General features: G+C 38.9%; 1 pseudogene; it reads right to left on the minus strand.

Moving 5' to 3' along the window:
* Positions 1-1,054: 1,054 nt before the first annotated feature.
* Positions 1,055-6,537, minus strand: LOC143664316 (transcription factor E2F3-like; annotated as a pseudogene).
* Between the last annotated feature and the right edge of the window lie 1,016 nt (positions 6,538-7,553).

Here is a 7,553-nt window from a genome sequence, read left to right on the forward strand (position 1 = left end):
AAATACTCAGTACTAACCCACTTAGTGTGCCAGATACTATGTCAAGAACAAAATGATAAATGCAAACAGAATACAATACGGGACATCTAATCAATGTACATCAGTTAAGCCCATTAACTGGAAAAAAATCTCATCCATGAAGGAACTTTATGACTTATTAGTACTCCTTTCATTTTCAAAACAATAAATACAGCATTACATTACCAAAGCATTTAACAAGAAATTAAACAAAACACACAACCACCTTGTCAGGTGAGTTTACTCTTTAGTATTTGGAAAAAATGTCAGCTTTGTGCAGCTGGCAAAGAGAACTGTACAAAGCTGGAAGCACAGGCACCTAACCAGATGAGATAAATATGGGAAATGGGAAAAATACAAGATTAATACAAGATTAAAATCAGTACAAAGTCTCATCAAAGTTAGTTATAGTCATGGACAGTCCTAAGGTAAAATTATTCTCCATTTGCTCTGGACCTTTGAAAACTTATAGCAAGTTATTTGCCGTCAACATACAAAGGAGGAACAGTCATAGGATACATATACACGTTTCCTCAGGGAGGAAGGAACATAGGGGTCACCAGACCCACATGGTTTCAGTAACCCACAGGGCAAAGTCCATTAGATTTCAAAGTCTGAGAATCATTTATCTTCAGGGCTTTAGAAAGCGGCGGTTCCACCCTTTCCAAAGGCCTTTGCAGAGGCCTGCAGGTGTCCAGACTCCATTCTACATTCCATCCCTCAGGCACAGCAAGCTAATCCGGGAAGTACACGTTAGAGACACCTGATTGCACAGCTTCTCACTTACTGACTCATCCATGAGGTTTTGGGGCCTGGGGCAAAACAGGACTTTCCCAAGGGAGCCTGCAACTATGTGTTTAGACAATTTTATCTTTTAATTCATTAAAATGTCAGCCTTCTTCTGACATTTGTAGTTTACTTCATAATAATATCTTGGAGAAAGAAGGGAGAAAGGGACAACACTGCACAAAAGATGTTCTGGTTCGATGATTTTGAAAAAGTACTGATTTATAAGAAGAATTCACACAAACCGTAATCAACTACATATAAATTCTTTAAACAGTGGAAGCTTTTCCAAATTATAAGTATCAGAAATATCGCTGATGCTCTTCCTTCCTAAAGCTTAGCAGATAGTCTTCTTAGAGCAGGGGAGGTAATAAGTTTATAGAGTCCTTCTATGTTGGAAGGAATTTGGTCCTCAGTCTGCTATAAATGGTTGGCTGGGAAGGCCAAAGGAGAAAGTTTTGCCATTGAACTTGCACAATCATTCTGTCATGAGTTGGTTGAAGCCGAGTCTTTGGAAGTGGGTTTAGGGTTATTCCCATTGTGCTTTTGTTTGGTTTTCATTGGACTGTGTGTTTCAGTCTCTTCTTGAAACAAATAAACCTCAGTGTGTCCTTAGGTACTTGACAAATGCATATGCAGGCTCTCTATTTGGTCAGGCACTTCAAGTCTTGTTTCTGGAGGGGCTTTCATAAATTATAATGATTTGATCCTTAAGGCCACTAATTTTTTTAACATCTTGGTATGTAACATAAGCTAACTTTTGATTCTCTGAATTCTTGGTTAATAGTTGGAGGTCCAGGGCGCACCTTTGGATCAGTTCATCTCATCTTCTCTTCCTCGCTGAGCTCAGTCACTTCTTTTGACAGGCCTTGGCACTGGGTCAGCATGCCCCCAGCCTCTGACAGGCTGCAGCACATCCACTGGGCATTGTGTGTAGATTTCTACTTAAAGAGGTGGATGCCTTCTAGTATAGTAATGATATAAATTCTTCTCTTTTGCACTTTTTGCACCTTGGTTGCCTTGTTCAAATCCAAGACGCCATCAAGGGATTGGCTCAGCAGCTGAATTAACTTCTTGGTGAACACACTAAGTGACATATCATACCGTGTTTTATCTGACAGAGACTTTGGAGTTTTGGGACTATCTGGACTTTACTGTACAGCTCCTTCTTTGCTGTTGTGCGCTTTAAAACCATTTGAGGGGTACTGATGGCCACTTCTTCCCAGCTCCAGCTTTCTCTTTGCCTGCTAGGGTAAGGGTGGCTAGCGAGGGTGCTCAGAGGGCTGAGCAGAGCTGCAGTGCTGGGCCTGGGCAGGTGCTGGGGACGCAAGTGGAGGTGGGGGCTAGGAGAGGACACGGAGGGTGGATGGACTGTCCGAGGCCAGGGAGCTGGTAAGCAGGGGAAGTGGGTGTCTACCCCCTAATCTGTTTTTAATGCACTTTCCTCCATCCTTCTATGCTGTCTTTTACTGTGTGATAAGCATGCCTCTTGAATTTACTTTATTTTTTTGGTTTTAACTAAAAGCTCAGCATTGCTACCTTGTGGCCTATCAGGAAGGCCTTCCCTTAAGTTTCATGTCTGTTTGCTCATCACATTTTGTGGGACAGATGCTCAATTGTACTCAGTGGGAAAATTTCTTTAATTGGTCATTCACATACAAAGTATTCCTCACTGTCACAAAAAAAATAAATAAATAAAACAGTGATAGTCATTGTTAATGTATCCGCACATCAAGAAGGCATTTATCTGGTACTTTTATACTTCCCCCTGATCCTTTAAACCAAGGTTTGGCAAACTACAGCCCATGGGCCAAATCTGGCCATCTTGTTTTTGTAAATAAAATTTTATTGGGATATAATAATTTCATTTGTTTATGTATTGCCTTTGACATTTTTTTTTCTTACTACAATGGCAGAGTTAAAGTTGCCACAGGGATTTTATGATCCCTCAAAGGCAAAACTATTGGGCCCTAGGCAGAAAAATTGTCAATCCCTGTTCTAGACCAGTGTTTCTCAATTTTTATTTTTTCATTATGTTTCCCCCAGCAGCCTTTCAAGAAATTTTTCCCTAGTCACCCATCACCCACTGACATTTTAATAACTCAGATATACTATACGTCTCCTTACATATCGTATGTATACCCAAAAAGTAAGACTTTTTTTCACTCTCTAAAAACCATTTTTCATTCCTGTGGGAGTAATATCTGCCTCGTTGAGAATGCATGCTCTAGACAGGGTTTCTGCATCTTGGCATTACTGACATTTTGTGACAGATAATTCTCTGTTGTAGGGGCTGTCCTGTGCACTGAAGGGTGTTTAGCAGTGACTCTGGTCTCTGTCAGCCAGAAAGTGGTAGGACACCCTCCCTCTGTAACAACCAAAGATGTCTCCAGATATTGCCAAGTGTCCCCTGAGGAGTGAAATTGTCCCTGCTAAAGAACCAATGCTCTAAGACTATAATATCATAAAAAAATAAAGGGGACTAACTTATATCACTATTTCTTAAGCTTAATAAATTTTTCTTTACAATATTAACCACTAACAGGAGGTATCTTATCTGTTTAATTATCTCCCTTTCTTTTCCTACTAGAATGTAAGCAGCATGAGAGCAGGGACTTGAGTTACTCAATACCATATGTGAATGAACATCCAGGACAGTTCCTGAATCTCCTTTTATGTTTTAAGGATAAACCAAGAGTTCTGAGTAAAACTATGCCAGCTCTCACTAGTCACAATTTCTTCTTAAGTGGGGTCACAAATTATATTTCTGAATAATTTATTCTAATGCTTTCTCCAGAATTAACATTATATACATTGGACAGGAATTATCTAAATCTCCTTACGTATCTCCAATCTTCTAGGATATTTTCCATTTTAACAGCATTCCTCAAAATTCAGTGGTTCAGTAATCTTATTTGACAACTGTGTCAGTGTGTCTCTTCCAAGCCAGAAGGATTGCACTTTTAAGGGATTAATTCTCACCCTTGTTTCTCAAATATTGGGCTTCCATTGTTCATTAATAAAAGCCATTTTACCATTTGCTATGTAAGAATTATTCTCATTATCAGGAAACATATATTTATATATATAATGGAATTGGGTTTTCTCTGCCATCAAGCAAAGGCATTCATTCCTTAGATTTTCTTATTCTGTAGAAAAATAAAATGTTTTGTTGTTACTCAACCTCATCATATCACGCACAGTTGTCTTGAAAACAAAATGGATGCCAAGATCCAAATGTGTTCCTGAGGGATATAAGGGTATACACAAGGCAATGTGGTCTAGTTCTTTCTTGGATAATCAGAGACAAGATTGATGGCAGGCAATTCCATAAAAGAAAGACATCCTTAATTCTGGCTTCTCAAAAGAATCATATGTTTATGCCAAGGAACCATTTTTAGAATGTCTGTAACTCTACTACATTTCTATGTAATTTTCTAGGACTTGGTAATAACCCAATAGAAAATAAAATGACCTTTTAGAATTTCTTGAAGGTTTGGGAACAAGGACAAACATAAATGATTTGGACCAATTGAAAATTATTTCAAACTTTGCAAAGTGGTATGTAGGTTATTTGATGTGACGTCTTGGTCCTTCTAACCAGTCTTTCAATCCATCAGGAAATGCCTGTGCTTAACACTACTGGTACATAATCAAAATCCATTGAACTGGGAATATCTACCTATGGTATCAGAGTTAAACAATGGAGAAATCTAAATGTTTACATTTAAAATCTTTATTACTTCACTTTGTGATTTCTGAACAAATCTGAAGCTACAGATAGGTGCTTCATCAACTTCATTGTTTGGTCACATTTAAGTGACTAAAATTATGGTGGGAGATTTCTGCTTTGTACTATGGTTGTATTCTAGATGGACTCTGATTTGCTTGGTTGAGTCATGTGCCTCTGTTTCATTGTGTTAGTGCATTTGTCTTCTAGTCTCATGTGTGACTCCATTAACTTTTTCTCCATATTTTGTTGTTGGTTTCAAAAGTCCTTATCCTTTGTCATGAAAGTAAAATCAAGTTCTGAACTTGGAGGCCAATCACGGGTCATGATTCTGACTCTGCCATTTACCAGCCATGTCACTTTGAGTAAAGCTCCTCCCTTTGTTAAACTTAAATGTCTTCTCCTCCTCCCTTCTCACACGAAGAATATTATTGGGTCACATAAATGAAAAAAGTCAGGTAATGTCTTCAGGCATAGTTGTATCCAGGAACTCTACCAAGAATGCAAAACATGCCATTCTCCCTCTAACTTTACTTTTACATAGGCTCTCTGCATGGTGGGTCCTAGCAGCTGAAGGCTTACATCTTTCCAGGTCTGGGCCTGGCAGAGAGAAGGACTATTCCATTTCACCATCCCCAATATAAGTCCTAGAATTAAGTATCATTTCCTGCCTTCCCTTATGTGTTTGTCCCTAAACAGTCACTATGGCCAGAAAGATGGGTTGATTTAATTAGTTTCAAAGCATTTCCATTTCTGGAGCCCCAGTGGGCATTACAGTCACATGAAATGAGAAATAAAGGTAGGTAGATTTTCCAAGAAGGAAACTACCATGCTATTTTAGAAGGAGGATACAGGAGGGATACTGTATTGGACAAAGGGAGAGAGGTCTACAGGAGATAGAAAGGTAGCTCCCAATTTAGTTTAACTCTCCCTCTACTGAACAATTTAATCTTACACCCCTATAAGTGTACTGAGGGTACCAGCTTCCCCTACCAGTGCCTCTGTTGATATTATAGCAGATATCCCAAGCTCAGAACTCAGAAATACATTGTGTCAGCTTTACAGTACCCTGCAAAATGGAATGGTAAAGTAGACTGTGCCTGCTCTTAGAAGCTCATCAAGACAGGAAATCATTAGGGTGTGAAAATTAATCCATGAGTAAGTATATTGTTGATGCTCTAGGGTGAGGGCTTTTAGCCTTGTTTTTTTCTATATTCACATTTTTATCTATCATTACCGCAAATGACCATGTGATAGAATTTATAGGAGTCATTAGAACTCTTATCTCTGGAAACTGGGCACCAGAGAAATGTTCTTTTGAGACTAATGTTTAATACCATGCTCACTTCCTCCCAATAGCTCCCACATTACCATATAGTTCCACCACAGAACTTTCTTTATAGCTTTATGGGTAGCATCATTTGTACCCCAAGAGATGTCTTGCCATTTAGCTTATTCCCAGGGCGTTTGTGACTATGCCTGTCGTGGGTAGAACTCTGAATTCAGTGGGATTCTGGGTGTGCTACAACCTACTCTGGACCTCAGTTAGCTCTGGTTTGTTGGGTTGTAGCCTAATGGTATTATATTGGGAAGAGTCTTCAGGGTCAAGAGATTTATGTGCATCATCTGTAAATTCATAGAGAAAGAAATAATACCTGATATTGTTATACCATAGAGTCAGTCAGATAGTAGAAATATTGTCTATTATTTTTGAGTTCAAAGGGCCTTCTTGATCACAACTCGAAACATAAAATTGTAAATTCCCACCAATTATCTTCAACTTACTTAATCTGTGCCCCTTCCCAAGCCCAGTGCCGGTCAACACCATGCCCCAGTACTACTCCCAGCAGGACTGCCTCCGTGCTTTCCTGCACTGTTTGATGAGTCATCTCACCCTGGGGTGCGTGCCCAGAGAAGGGTATATGCAGCTTCCCTGTGTTCTGGCTCACCAGAAGGTGAGATACAGCCATCTGCTTATGCACAGGGACAGCTGTGTTCCCCATTGTGATGCATGGGATGGATCATTGACCAAAAAGCAGCATATTTTATTTCACTGAGTGAAAAATGTACAGAAACTACATGGTGCCATGAGCCTCTTTGAGGTGTAACAATAGAAAAAAGTGAAATGTAAAACGTTTGTTGAATATTCAAATTGATCATGAATTGTAGAGGTTTGGAGCTATGTATTCCAGTAAAAATACATTTTTTAATTTAATCCATTCTTGTGGGTGTAAAATCTTGTAAAGAGGACCTTTTGATGAGGTTACTTCTGTAAGGTACGAATCAACCGAATCAGGACGGGACTTAATCTTTTTAGGAGAAAGACGTAGGGAATAGTCAGAAGCCAGGAGTTAACAGAACCCTCAAAAGAAGGTAGAAGCAAGGAGAAGCCACCATGTGCATTTACATGTGACAGAAAACCAAAGACCTAGGACCAACGACAATCAGACCCAGAATGCCACAGTCTTCTGGGAGAAATCATTACCTTAATGATACCTTAATTTTGGACTTCTCCTAATCTCAAAACCATGAGCTAATAAATTCTTATTATGTAAGACAACCCACAGTATGGTATTTGTTTTAGCAGCCAGGAAATGAAAACAATGGGTCAAAGTAAAATTTGTTTTATATATGGGTAGTCCTTGCTTTGCATCGTGCCAATATACACAAATTTTAATTACTGTACTTTAATTAAATAACATCAGTGCCCAGACATCACAGTTCAAATTTCAGTTTCCACAGTATATTAACTGTGAGTAATTGCATTAAGTGCAAACTTTGCTGCTAGCTCTCCAATCAACAAATCAGTTCATAAATAATATACACACCATGATCAGTGATCAACCACGTCACTTCTTTCAAAGTCTGTCAGCAATTTGTCATTACACATCTGTTATTCTATTCATGTACAGACAGCAAAGCATGTAGTTGTACTGCCTTCTTATCTTCCAGTGATAAACACATGTGCGAGTCTATGAAAATGAATAACTAAAGAAGGGGATTGGCCAATAAAATCAAA

The sequence above is a fragment of the Tamandua tetradactyla genome, chromosome 20 (assembly GCF_023851605.1).
Source record: "Tamandua tetradactyla isolate mTamTet1 chromosome 20, mTamTet1.pri, whole genome shotgun sequence".
Taxonomy (NCBI): Eukaryota; Metazoa; Chordata; class Mammalia; order Pilosa; family Myrmecophagidae; genus Tamandua; species Tamandua tetradactyla.